Source organism: Tamandua tetradactyla, chromosome 24, assembly GCF_023851605.1.
Source record: "Tamandua tetradactyla isolate mTamTet1 chromosome 24, mTamTet1.pri, whole genome shotgun sequence".
NCBI classification, from domain to species: Eukaryota; Metazoa; Chordata; class Mammalia; order Pilosa; family Myrmecophagidae; genus Tamandua; species Tamandua tetradactyla.
The window spans coordinates 2,604,075-2,618,674 of NC_135350.1; the positions used below are offsets into that span (position 1 = coordinate 2,604,075).

Genomic DNA, 14,600 nt, shown 5'->3' on the forward strand with positions numbered 1-14,600 from the left:
AATGAATGTAGCCACAGCTTACGATAGATGTAAAAATGATTAATTAAGAGAAATCCCTTTTTAAGCAACAATGCAGCACAAAGGTTGTATTCCATTTTTCTGGCAGAAAACGTTTTGCTTCTTTGTTTTAAAGTAATGCCTCCACAGGCCTAATACAGTTAGAGAAGAAATGAAATTAAGCATCCTTAAAGGTGTTTAACCTAAATAACCGGAAAGAATTAAAGAAAGAAACAGCCCTTCAATAAATTTTACCCACATGGAAATCTGATCTTGGCTCAGATGTGAATGAATTAAATGTAGGTAACCAGTAAAATCAGCTTTACCACCAGGAAGTTTCCATTAACTAACTGTATTTGCTCATGAGGCTGAATTAACCCTAGTAGGCTAAAAAACCAACACACCAAACAAGTATTATTTTGAGCACGAAGAAAAGCTAGATTTTTATAGCGAGTGGCTAATTGTTAAGTTTCTAAGTGTTCAAAAACATTTAATTTTAAATGTTGTGAGTCTCAATTGAGTACAGAAGCCCAGCTCTCCTGTTGAGTTTGAACTCGAAGGGTAAGAAAGAAGAACTCTGAAGACTAAACACTGGCTAGGTCTTAATGAAGTCACCCAGGTAATTATTCCTTTAAGGAGTGGGAAAATACTAGGGCTTAACTGATCCGACACAAGGCATATCTACTGTTTTGACTGAAATAAGACATTGTAAGATGTAAAGTTTGGTACAAAGACAATGTAAGTGAAGTAGTTCTTCCAGGGCTTTGTAGGGATAAGGAGGAAGCAGACACGGATACAAGAGTCAGCGAAGATACTGTACAAAGACTTAATTAAAGGCAAGGTGCCTAGAAGGGCATTTCAGCAGGGAGGCGGAAAGACCGGAAATAGAAAAGCTTCCAAACCTCTAGGAGACAGCACAGACAGAGGCCACATGCTACCAAAGCTGCTGGCAGCTACAGGGGCTGATTAAGCTGTAGTGAGCACAATACCATGATAAAGGTTTGTAACTCTAGGGATAAAAGGTGATAGGGCACAAACGATTGCAGCTAAACAAGACATCTATTTTTAAACATGAAGAATTCGAAGTGGGGGTCCTACATTGGGACTGTAATTTATTTTCTTTCTTTTTTCTTGCGGTACAATATATACAATATAAAGTCTTCCATTTTAACCATTTTTTAAGTGTACAATTCAGTGTCATTAATTACATTCATGATTTTGTGCGACTTAACCCTCTATTTCCAAATTTCTTTCATCACCCCAAGCAGAAACTCTGTACCCATTAAGCAATTTTCTCCCCTTTCCCCTCTCCCTAGTCCCTGGTAAACTCTCTCTGCTTTCTTTCTTTGAATTTGCCTATTTCAGATGTTTTATATGACTAGAGTCATAAAATACTTTCCTTTTGTGTCTGGCTTATTTCACTCAGTATAATGTCTTCAAGATTCATCCATTTTGTAGCTTGTGTTAGAACTTCATTTATTTTTATGGCTGAAGAATATTCCATCATATGTATATACCAAATTTTGTTTATTCATTCATCTGTTGATGGACATTTGGGGTTGTTTTTACCTTTTGGCAACTGTGAATAATGCTGTGATGGACATTCACGCACAAGCATCTAAGTTCCTGTTTTCAAGTCTTTTAAGTATAAGACTAGGATTGGGATTGCTGGGCCATATGGTAATTCTCTATTTAACTTTTCGAGGAGTTGCCAAACTATTTTCCATAGTGGCTGCACTATTTCACATTCACATTAACATTGTACAAGGGTTGCAATTTTTCCACATTTTCTATAACACTTTTTCCTTTTTTTTTCAGATTATAGCCACCCAGTGGGTGTGAAGTGGTACCTCCTTGTGGTTGTGACCTACATTTCAGTAGTGACTAAAAATGTTAAGTATCTTTTCATGTGCTTATTGGCCATCTGTATATCTTCTTTGGAGAAATGTCTGTTCAAGTCCTTTGTCCATTTTTAAATTGTTCTTTTTGTTGTTGAGTTGTAACAGTTCTTTATATATTCTGGATATTCAATATATGATTTGCAGCTATTTTCTCCCATTCTTTAGATTCTCTTTTCACTTTTTAAATAATTTCCTTTGATGCACAAAAGTTTTAAATTTTGATAGACTAACTTACCTACTTTTTTTCCTTTGTTGCTCATGCTTTTGGTGTCAATGCCAAGAATCCATTGCCAGATCTAGGTCATGAGCGTTCCCCCATGCTTTCCTCTAAGGGTTTTCTGGTCTTAGCCCTTATGTTTAGGTGACTGATCCATTTTGACTTAATTTTTTTATATGGTGTGAGGAAGGGTTCCATCTTCATTTTTTTTGCATGTGGACATCTGGTTTTCCCAGAACCACTTGTTGAGAAGACTGTATTTCCCAATTGAATGTTCTGTTACTCTTGTTGAAGAACAATTGGCCATGTATGTGTAGGTTTATTTCTGTTCTCTCAACTCTAGTCTATATATATATATATATGTCTATCCTACACTGTTTTGATTACCATAGCCTAGTAATAAGTTTTGGAATTGGGAAGTGTGAGATCTCCAACTTTGCTCTTCCTTTTCAAGACCATCTTTGCTCTTCTGTGCCCATTCACTTTCCATATGGATTTTAGAATCGATTTTTCCATTTCTACAAAAAGGACTACTGGGGTTTTGACAGCAATTGCACTGAATTCATGTATCGCTTTGAGTAGTACCACCATCTTGATATTTTAAAGTCACCAATCCATGAACATGGATGTCTTTCCATTTATTTAAGTCTTCTTTAATTTCTCTCAGCAATGTTTTGTAAAAGTCTTGCACCTCCTTGATTAAATTTACTTCTAAGTATTTATTCTTTTTGATTCTATCACAAATGGATTTGTTTTCTTAACTTCCTTTTCAGATAAATGCAGCTGATTTTTGCATGTTTATTTTGTATTCCACTACTTTTCTGAATTCATTTATTAGCTCTAACAGTTTTTTTAAATTATTATTTTGTGGATTTTTTAGGGTTTTCTAGTTATAAGATCATGTCTGCAAACAGATAATTTTACTTTTTTCTTCCAATTTAGATGTCTTGTCTTTCCTTCCTACTTTTCTTTTTTTTTTTTTTTCGCCTAATTGCTCTGGCTAGAAAGTACTAGCTGGAATAAAAGTGGTGAAAGCAGGAGTCCTTGTCTTGTTCCTGATCTTTCAGTATTTCACCAATGAGTATAATGTCAGCTGTGATTTTTTCATATATATATATATAAATACTCTATCACATTGGGGAAATTCTCTACTATTCTTAGTTTATTGAGGATCTTTTTTTTAATCATGAAAGGGTGTTGGATTTTGACAATTTTTTTTTCAACAACTGAGATGACCATGTTTTTCCCCTTCCTTCTCTTCGTGTGGTACATTACGCTTACTGATTTTCATACATCACACAACTCTCACTTTCCCGAAACAAATCCCATTGGTCATGGTGCATAATCCTTTATGTATGAGGCTGAATTCAATTTTCTAATATTTTGTTGAGGATTTTTGCATCATAAAGGATACTGGTCTGCACTTTTCTTATACTGTAATGTCTTTAGTGGTCCAATCAGGGAATGTTGGCTTTATAGAATGTATTAGGTTTTGTCATAAAGTTTTATTCTTGCTTTAATTGTAACTTCTTTAACATAACATTTAGAGATCAACGTATCTATACATAATGACGTTATGTAATAAAGAATGACACCTTTCTAAAAGTGACTTGGGACTTGGTAAACTAACTGGCTAAAAAGAACTAGAGTTTATAAATGTTTCCTTTCTAAAAATGCCAACTCTCCCACATAGTGGCAGCTACCCCAAACAGCACATAAGAGGTACAAGGAGACCTAATGAGGTAATAAAAGCTGAAGTATAGAGATATCGGGCCTACTAAATGTCAAAATTTTCAGTGATTTAAAGGAAAATTTCCAAACATCCTTACTTAGATATAATTATTGCTGTTACACAAGCCTTGAACTCATTAGAATTTTGAATGAACTGCAAGGATTTTTATGAATGGCTCCATTAAACACCATGTCCAGGGAACAGTGCCTTTTGAATAAGGAAATTCACCTACTTAGGGAGGGAAGATGGGGAACTGGGGGGGGGGGGGGGGAGAAGAGGATTCTTCTGTTCTTTCCAGCTATGAAAATAGTTTTCTATCTTACTTTTCCATACTTCCATTTATGAGACAGCTTCACATAAAACTCTTTTATAGTTTGATTTTTGTTTTTTTTTTTTTTTTACTCTGGCACTCACTTGCGTGGCCTTGGGTGAGGCAATAGAACTCTAGTCATTATGATGCCTGATCTGTAAAACTGGGAGGATAATTATATTCCTCAAAGGCTTACCCACTGTGCCGGTTTCAAAGTATTATGTGCCCCGGAAAAGCCATGTTTTAATCTGATCCTATTCTGTGGGGCAGCCATTTCTTTTAATCTTGATTCAACATTGTAGGTGGAAGCTTTTGATTAGGTTATCTTCATGGAAATAAGGCATGTCCAATTGTGAGTGTGACCTTTTGATTAGAGATATGACTCCACCCATTCCAGGTAGGCCTTGATTAGTTTACTGGAATCCTTTAAAAGAGGAAACATTTTGGAGAGGGCTCAGAGCAGAGCTGACACAGATGCCAACTGGAGAACAGAGACACAGATGTTTGGAGATGCTTGGAACCCAGCAGACATTACCATGAGATGATAAGCAAGCCAGAACCTGGAGAGAGCCAAGGGAAGCCAAGAGCCAAAAGCCAGTCCCAGAGAAGCAAAGTGAGGAACCCCCACTGGAACAGAGACTGAAAGCAATGGAGCCCAGGAGCAAGAGACCAGCAGATGCCAACCACGTGACTTTCTAGTTGACAGAAGTGTTTCAGATGGCATTAGCCTTTGTTTAGTAACCTCATGTTGGCACCTTAATTTGGACACTTTAATGGCCTTAGAACTGTAAACTTTTTTTTGGCGGGGGGGGGGGGTTACATGGTCTGGGAAATGAACAGAACTGTAAACTCTTAACATAGCAATATCCTTTATAAAGGCTGTTCCATTTCTGGTATATTCGATCCAGCAGCATTTAACTAATACATCCTCAGTACATGATTTCTTAAATTTTCTTTCTGCTGAAATTAAACAAATCAACAATCTTATACTTCATGGTATTCTATAATGTGGTTCAATACTATTCAGTTCTAGGATTTCCAAAAATTTCTGTTCTTGAAACTCTGTATTCTTCCTTTAAAAATATTTTTCAGACTACCCACTTGGTACAATTTAAATCTCTAATCCTATAGCTTACTACCCTTACTTTAGGCCTCACTGCTTTTAAAATTTATTTTGAATAGGCAATAGCACATTGTATAAAATTCTAAAAATCCAGAAGGTATAAAGGAAGCAAGTCTTCTCACTACTCTCCTTCAGCTACCCGGTTCCTTTAAAAAGAAACCATCAATGCCACATATGAGTATGTGTGCATATGTGCATTCTTGCAGAGGCGGTCTATGTTTATTTAGTAAAGCATCTATGTAGATGTATTCTCTCTCTTCTTTTTCTTTCTTTTTAATATTTTAAACACAAACAGAAGTAAACTGAACATACAATTGTTTATCTTGCTTTTTTTTTAACTTAAAAAACCCTGACTATTTTTCTGTATCACTACATAAGGGACTTCCATATCTGTATTTTATAGGTGTACTATAATTCTATTACATGGATGTGCTGTGATTTATTCAATGAGTACTTATTCTAATTTTATAATATCATAAATAAACTTGTATGGTCATCATTTCATTAGTTTGTAAGTATATCTGAGTACAAATTCTTGGAAGTGGAATTTGTAGGGAAAATGGTAAGTGCATTTGTAGTATTGATAGATTTTCCAAATTGCCTTTCAAAGGGAATGTGCCAATTTACACTCCTATTTGCAATGTGTTAGAGACAGGCCTTGATAATTTTGCCTGAACCCCTCTAATAACTTCTTAGGTGTTCTTTTCACCTTTGAATTTATCCCAAATGCTAACATCATAAAATCCTTTTAAGTCAAAATTTCTTTGCTTAGAAAGTATTAGTGGTTACTTACTTTCCACTAAATTAAATTCTCTACCCTAGTTCATCCTTGGCAACACAGGCCCATATTCCCTCTCGAGATTTTTCTTCTACCATTGTGATAGTTAGGTTCAGGTGGCCAGGTGTCAGTGCCCGGTTCTGTAGCTGCGGACGTAAATCACCAGTGTGTGAATTTCATCTATGGCTGATAAAGTCTGTGGTAGGCTAATGGTAGTGCCTTCTGCAATGAGTCACATTTAATTTAATTAGCTGGAGGCTGAAAAGAAAGGGTCGGAAGGGAGAGAGCAGCTCAGCACAGCAGCACAACTCAGCTCAGAGCTCAGAGCCGCTCAGACCCTGATGTGTGCAGATGCAGAAAGGTACTGCCCTGGGGAAAGCAGTTTGAACCCAGAAACAGGGAGAGAAACCCAGAAGACACTGCCATGTGTGTGCCTTCCCATGTGACAGAGAAACCAGATGGAAGCCAGCTGTCTTTCCTCTGAGGAACAGTTTAATTAAATAAAAGCCAATCCATTTCTGGTGTATTGCATTCTGGCAGCTTTAGCAAACTAAAACAACTATATACTCTGTGTTCCAGAAAAACTGAACAACTTTGTTCCTTGAACATTCGTGCTTTAGGTCTGCACAGAATGCTTCTCTACCTATCTTCCAGTCTAAATTCCATCCATCTTTCAAGGCCCATCTCAAATGCTACCTACTTAAAGACAAAAATAGATCTGCCCTTAGTCTCAAGTTTCTTATTCAAAATAGTAGTAAACATACACTCGGAATAAATAAATACTTCTATTGTAATCACTAACTTTTGGTTTAGATGTATTTCTAACCTTTTTTAAATAGGTGCCCAGTTCACAGATGAAGTCAGAAGGGGATGGGTACAAAGTTTCCAGGGAAGTTGTGGAGGACGGTGGCAAGGGACACATATATAATGAATGCCCGGTATGCACTAAGTAATATACATCTGCGATCTTAAAACTCTTCAGAAGAACTCTGTAAAGGTACATATTTCGATCCCATTTTATATTCAGTCAGGCCAGATGGCTGGTGAGCAGTTGGGCTGGGACCTGAACTGAGGTCTGGTGAATGCAAAGACCGGACTCTCTGACACTGCACTGCACTGACACAACTGGCAGAAAATAGCAGCAGGAAATGGTTCCTCTCCAGAACTGTACCTCCAAAGAACAATCTATGAAAAGTAAAAACAAGAACAGAAACATCCCTGACTGGAAGCACCTAACGTCGGTGCAGATGTTCCAGTACTTGGTGGATATCAGCGTATTAGAGAACAGTGAGATGAGCAAATTATGTGTACAGTATTCCGATTTGGAAGTCAGGGAAGTGTTTACTATATCTAGGAAAACTTCCATTCTATTCTTTTAATGACATGTAAATGGATAAACTCTATCCATCTGGAAAATTAACCCAACTATAATGTTTGCCATTTTGTAAACAGAGGATAAATGAGATGTGTGTATAGGCTCTCTTTTTTTCTGTATTTCTTTTGGAATATCTGTCTGTATTGAGGTCCATCTTCATAAATGAATATCCACCCCATTTACAAATGGGCTTATCTCACTCTAAACTTAGAGATAAGATGTGCTCAAGTCTAGAGAAAAGTTAAGTACATAGAAAATGGCCACAATAACATTAACTATACTATTTTAAAAGAAATTGCACAAAATGAAGAAATAATTCCAGAATTAACAAATTTTTTGGTATCAGAAAGTTAATTTAGAAGCAAATTTAATGTAATAAACAAGCCAACAACTGCACACAGATAAATAGAGAGAGTGACTACTCATAAACCATTCGGCTTGTTGACTCTGATTTCAGATTAAACGTGATAAACAACCATATCCATGTAAGAATTAGTTCAGATCCACTGCTTTTAAGCCCTAAATGTTACTCAAGAACCATTTAATAAGAACTGCCAATGTCAAAGGGGGGTTTTGGATATATATACACCCTTATTAAACACACAAACACATACACATAGAAAATAAAATTATATATGACATCATAAACATATAACACATATATCATAAAATTGTTTACCTTTTTGATTTACTCTTACTTGCTTTAATTTATAGGTACTTATTTAATTATTAAGTTTTGTTAAAAAAAAAGAAGCTTTATTTATTTACTTTGGCATGCTGTGCAGTGGGGCCACATTGCATTCTTTCCCATGTGGATTTCCTGTTATCCCAGCACCATTTGTTGAATGTCTTTGTTTTTGGAGCGTGTGGACCAGGAATCAATCCCCGTCTCCCACACGGCAGGCGAGAATTCTACCACAGAACTATATGTGCACCCCAGGCACTTATTTTTTAATCTTACAAATTATAGTGACTGATCTTGGTAGTTTATCTCTTTTCTTGTTAAGGTGAATTAAATTTAGTATGCTTTTCTTCTGTTTATAAAATAATTCAAATTAATAGAAACTATAAACAATGTGTTTAGTTTGCATATACACATGGCAAGAAGCCAAATGGCTTTCTAGCATATTAAATAAACAATGGTAAAACATCTCAAATGTTTCTTTAAAATTCAGTAGGCTCAAAAACAAGTTCAATAGGCTCTAAAATATAACATAGTATATGTATCAATTATATTTCAATTATACTTTAATGTTCTTTGGAGATGTAATTAAACAGCTATTTCCCATCACATGTTTCTCTAGCATTATTACTTCTTATGAAATATAAGAAACTTGCAAGATTTTCTGAACCAAAATTTGGCGATTCATATTAACTGTCTTAGAAATAGTAAGAGAAATCTTACTCATTTGTGCCTCATTCTGGTTGCCAATTGAGTAGGTATGTAGGGGGAAATGTAGTTGATCAAAAACAAGGTATTTCATGGAAAATTTAAAGGCCTCTGAAGTACTTTACAGCTATTCAGTAGGTTGGGTCAGCAGGTACAGTGAGAATGCAGGCCACAAAAACAGACACACACACGACTAGAGTAGAGAAGTATAATTTATTTCTTTGGAGTACAGAAGAAAACACACTTCTACTAGCTAACTGTGACAAACATACTATTGTGCATTATAAATATATATATATTTTAAAAAGATTTAATCTTTTTTTCATTACCATATGTAACAAACTATTTTGTGTCATGGACAATCTCTCATCCTCTTACCCCTAGTTCCTTGAAAGGAATTTGCTGGGAAAGAAGAGGGTGAAAAAAGTGAGATTCTGCAAAATAAGAAAACTAAAAAGAAAGAAAGAAAGAAAGGTAGCCTGAGCTACCCCCTTGAAGTGGCAGGTCCCCCCACTGCCTCTGTGGGATGTCCATGCAGGCTGGGCTAAGCTTCTGGGTTTCCAGAATCAGTCAAGATTGCTTTGTCCCAGCCTGACACACACACAAGCTAAGGATCTGCTAGGGCCCATGCAATTATGCAGGCTTAACTGGTGAACAGTTAAGAAGGCATGAAAAGGGAATTATTATAGTTTTATTTTCATCTGACTCCTAAAGACAGTCACTGCCAACTCCTAAATTCCAAGAGCCACTGGAATCTGGTGAGATCCCAGACCACTTGCACAGAACTTTTAAAAGAGGTGGTAAAAAAAAAATCTTTGGCCATTCATTCACTTGAGGATATAAAAGAGATAAATAAAGGAGATAAATATTCAAGGGATTGAGGGGGTTTGAGACCTAGAAGATTTCTTTAATTGTCAGTGTATTGTGAGTGATTCCTATGGAAAAAGAAGTGAGATTTCTTCATCTCAAGACTAGTGAGTAGAGCACTAAAATCATGCTAAGAAACTGACATATATGTTTCAGACCTCAATACTGATATATATGTTTCAGACTTCAGTGCTTCAAGTGAAAAATTTCCAGCAGTGGGAGTACGGGATGTTTGGCAAATCTACCTAGCCAACTTCTTAAATTCTAAAAGCCAGAGAACCACTCATGGAAGGACTAGTTAAATGTCCTTCTGCCTTTCCCTTTCCTCCTTTCTTATCTACATTTAGAGGGGTGAGAAGCCCTTGTTAAGCAGAGGTGTAAGTCAGGAAATAGAGGCCAGGCCTACCGGTTGTTCTTTCCTGTTGAGAGGTACCTTCTGCAGACGCAAGGTGTGGGATGGGGGTGGGGCTTAGGAGAAGTTTTAACATTGGATGAAGTTTAGGAGTTCGATTATTACATAAGACTGGATATATTAATTGCTGAATTGAGACTCATTTCATTACAAAAGTGACCAGAGGAATTTTCACTATCTGAGAATAACCCAGAAACATCATGAGACTTACTTGACAGATTTTCTTCTTGAGACAGGGTTAAAACTAGCCCTTCAGAGTGTCTTACAGGGATAGTCATGGGAAAAATTATTAAGAAGAAGTTATTTCTTCTAACCTCCAGTTGGGTCCTTGGACCAGATAAGTCCTGAAATGTAGAGGGGCCAGCCATTCCAGAACATCAGCTAGTTCCATCCCTCTATCTCCACATTATCGATAGTCTCTATCCAACATGAAAAAGTTTTCTCCCCTAAAGAGTGGGAGAAAGATCAAAAGTGATGGAGTTATGCAGAGAAGGTAGGGTTTAACAAATGAGTATGACTGGTGAATCACTATATTGATATTTCCCTTAGTTTCCAGTACCTTAGAGCAGTTAGAAGTAAAAACCTAAAATTGTGAAATTGTAACCCATACCAAACTCTGAAGTCTGTTCTACAACTAATTGTCGTGATATGCTTTGAAATTCATCGCTTTTTTGTATATGTTATTTTTCATGAGAAAGAAAAAAAAAGAGAAGAAGGAGTATAACAGAGAAGAAAGGATTTAACAAATGAGTATGACTTCAAAATCATTATTTTGATATTTCTTTTGGTTTCCAGTGTCTTGGAGCAGCTAGAAGAAAAAACATAAAATCATGGAACTGTAACCCATTACCACACTTTAAAATCTATTCTATAACTACTTGTTAAAATGTACTTGGAAATTTATTCCTTTTTTTGTATATTTAACAATAAAAAAATTTTTTTTACAGTAAGTTGGTTTTTGTTTTATCCTATTAGTTTTGCTTATTTTAACCAAGGATACTTAGACCAATTTATTGGTCTTCAACAGTGATAAGTTGAAGAGAACGGATCTTACTTCATTTTCCAGGTACCAAGTAACTCTTTTGGATTTTTGTATAGGGGGTGGAGCTTCCTCTTCCCCTCCCTCCTTCTCATTGCCAGACCTCTAACTGAGGCTAGAAAAAGAGAGTGCTTTAGATGTTCTTAAAATGGAAAGTGATACAAGCACTGCATCCAATGATTTTATCAAGACAGGAAAAAGCTTATTAGAAGTATGCTTTTGCCTTAAATCTGATGATTAATTTTATAGAAGTAAGGCACATTGCATAGTACAGGGGATCTTGAACAATTTGCATGTCATTTCTTATGAGAAAAAGGCAAATGGCAAGGTCCCTCTTAATCTTACCTCTATCCTAGGAATCCAATCTCTTTCCTAGGATTCCTCAACACCTATATATTTCCAAGCACCTTCACATACATTATCTTCACAAACTCTACCTCCCTTCATTTTTAAAATAGTTAAGAAATCTGAGATTTGAACTGTTTAAATGACTTACTGCCTCTCACTTCAGGGGGTTTTCATTCCCCTCTGGTGCCTCGACGTGAACTAAATCGGGCAGGGCTCCTTACTGGCTCTCTTGCCCAACCTGCTCATTCCCGCCTCTACCGCCTTCCTCTTCCATGACCTTTACCCCAATTCTGGTACGTCAATGTCTATTCAACTTTTTCCATTTTCCACCTTGAATTTAAATCAACCTTTTCCTTGAAAACTTACATCACTGATGAAGTTCTCAATGAAATTTTCCCATTCCAAATTTCAAGTCATAGGGTATCATTTAATACCAAATTACATAGTACTTTGGTTAATCTGCATTTTTAGATGTTTATTTCATATTTTAATGTAAAATATAAATTCTTTAAGGGAAGAAGCCATGGTTTATAAAGCCGTTCTATCTGTCAACATTGCGTCTCAGATTAGAGACTTAAATATTTCTTAATTAGCCTTTTTCAACCAGCTCCTTAGAGAATTCCACCCGAGAGAAAATAATTTAACTGCCTGTTTTCTTGATTCTCACAAGAATGGTAGATAGCTAGTACTAATCTAGATGCATAGTAGACAAGTTAACTCACTGCATGCAGTGGATTCATCAGGGCATTAGGGATTAGTTTCTTGAGGCTGAGAAGGATGGTTTGAGAAATGCACTATCCTCAACACAAAAACGAAAGTTTAGACAAAAACGAACTTTGGCTATAGTCATTCACATATCATAATAGTAATCAATTTTCTAGCTGCATATGATGCTATAAGGTATTATACAAAGTAAATTAAGAAGAAACAACAATTTATAACTAAACGTGGATGGAGTATGACAAAATATGTATGGGATTGTTCACAGGTTTTTTTTTTTAAACAACAAACTCAGTAATTGTAAAATAGAATAATTAAATGGACGTGGCAATATTTTAGAGGTCTAATATTAAAAAAAATTGTCAATAGTTTAAAACTCTTCAATGACAAACTTTTTACTAGAGAATAAAACATAGTGATACACATATGCATCTTCTGCCTCAGTTTCACCGAGATGATAATGTGCATTGGTCTGGCCAAAGAGGGAGTGGCGGGGGTGGGGGGGAAAGCACAGACTGGCTCCTCAGCCTCTGGCCACATGAGATTCAGCCACAGAGAAAATGACCCACAGACAAATGTAAACCTCTAAGAAAATGTCCACATAGAGAATGCACATTTATATTGAGTCTCTTCCTCAGAGGACATTAGGGAAATCACTGATACCTTTCAAACTGTCCTTGCCTAGATCATCTACCCCTAACTTCTTCTCCGGGGAAGTCACGAACACACACCAAGTGGCCACCCTCTGCTCTTGCTCCCACCTCCTCCTTTTCTATTGCGTGCCGTTCCACAACCTGGAGATGTGAAGTCCAGTGAAAAGATCTGGTCCGACCTTCAACCCAGAAACTTGGAGCAATCAGCCCCAGGAACATACCAGAACAGGAATTTTCGGTGGCAGGGCCCTAACTCCTTGAGGGGAATACAAGTCACACTCAAGCAGTACAGATTTGTCTCTCTTTGATGCAAAGTGAGGCATGTTGAGCTGCTGTCTACCAGCCCCAACCAGGAGCATGGACAATGTGATAGGAAGAGATGGCTTTTAGCATAACAAGCTGGTTTAGAGTAATAGAAATAACAAAATTATAGGTGAAAACATGGAGAAGAAGAATGGCTCAGGCAAGGGAGAAGTCACAGAGAGGGATTCCTGAAAGGGCTACTAAAGATGTACTCGAGGACACTTGAGCAGTTTTGGTCACCCTGAGAGACTGGCTGAGGTGGGACTTAGTCCCTCTTCTTTGGGGTATTCTGTGTTGTGTAGGTGACTAAGAGATTATCTGCCTTTTCTGGGCTCTTTATACCATGCAAGTAATAAAGGGATCATTTGCTGAAAGTTTCTCTTATGCCCTGAACCTACGTTTCCATGACACACAGTTGTAGCGACACGCTTCACAGAGGTTTTTAAAATCACAGTGGAAAAACCTATTTTAATGGGACCCTCTCCACAGAGGGAGAAGCTTGGTATTCTGCATATCCTCAGGAATGGGCAGAGATAATCCCCACACTAGGTTCTTATCAGTTGCAACTGGAATATGGTTCAGCCAAGAGGGCCCATTTCTAGCAATGCCTGGTGTACAAGGTGAGAGAGGGTAGGTACAATTTTATATAAGAGAACCATTTTAATCCTCTGTGGTAAGATAGATATGGAATAGAGAAAGACACTCTCAGAGCTCAGTCTAGTAGAGAAAAGAGTATAGATGAGACAGCAAATTTTAAACTAGAGAAAGTAGCAAAGCTGGATAGCTATTAGATATAAAAGGCAGAGAGATTCTGATGGAAAAAGTCTGTGTTCTCTCTGTGAGGCAAGAAAACAAAAGTGAAATAAAAGATAAACACCGGAGCACTGAATTGATGAAGTAAACCAAAGGGTTACAAAGGGTCACACTTGAGAGAGGGCTGCTGGTAATAAATGGAGGTATTAAAAAGGCAGCGTGAGGTTCTCTATAGACTGCGGTAATGAACGATCAGAAATCTGATCATGGATTTCACATGCCAATCTTATGAAGGTCATGAACAATGTGATAAGAAGGGATGGTTTTTAGCATAACATGCTGCCTCAGAGCAACAGAAATAACAAGATTATAGGTGACGATGTGGAGAAGAGGAAAGGCTCAGGCAAGGGAGAAGTCACAGAGAGGGATCCTAAAAGGGCTACTAAAGATGAACTCAAGGACACTTGCCCCTGGGTGAGAGGCTATGGCAAGTATTCCTTTGAGGATCACAGAGTCTAGGAGGAGTAAAAAATTAAAATGAAAACTGTACCGAACATTTTATGAATGTTCATGAGTATTCCTGAGTTGGAAACGATGGCGGGAGCATTTAAACACTAAAATTGTATCTGATAGAAATGTTTAAGTTAGCAGCATGCTATCAAAATATTCCGTCTCCTTTCAC

At 37.0% G+C, this 14,600-nt stretch overlaps 1 protein-coding gene across 2 annotated transcripts in view; it reads right to left on the minus strand.

Moving 5' to 3' along the window:
* Positions 1–14,600, minus strand: part of LOC143668006 (bifunctional heparan sulfate N-deacetylase/N-sulfotransferase 3) — a 205,788-nt gene that overhangs the window by 53,573 nt on the left and 137,615 nt on the right. The gene's annotated exons all lie outside the window — the stretch shown is intronic.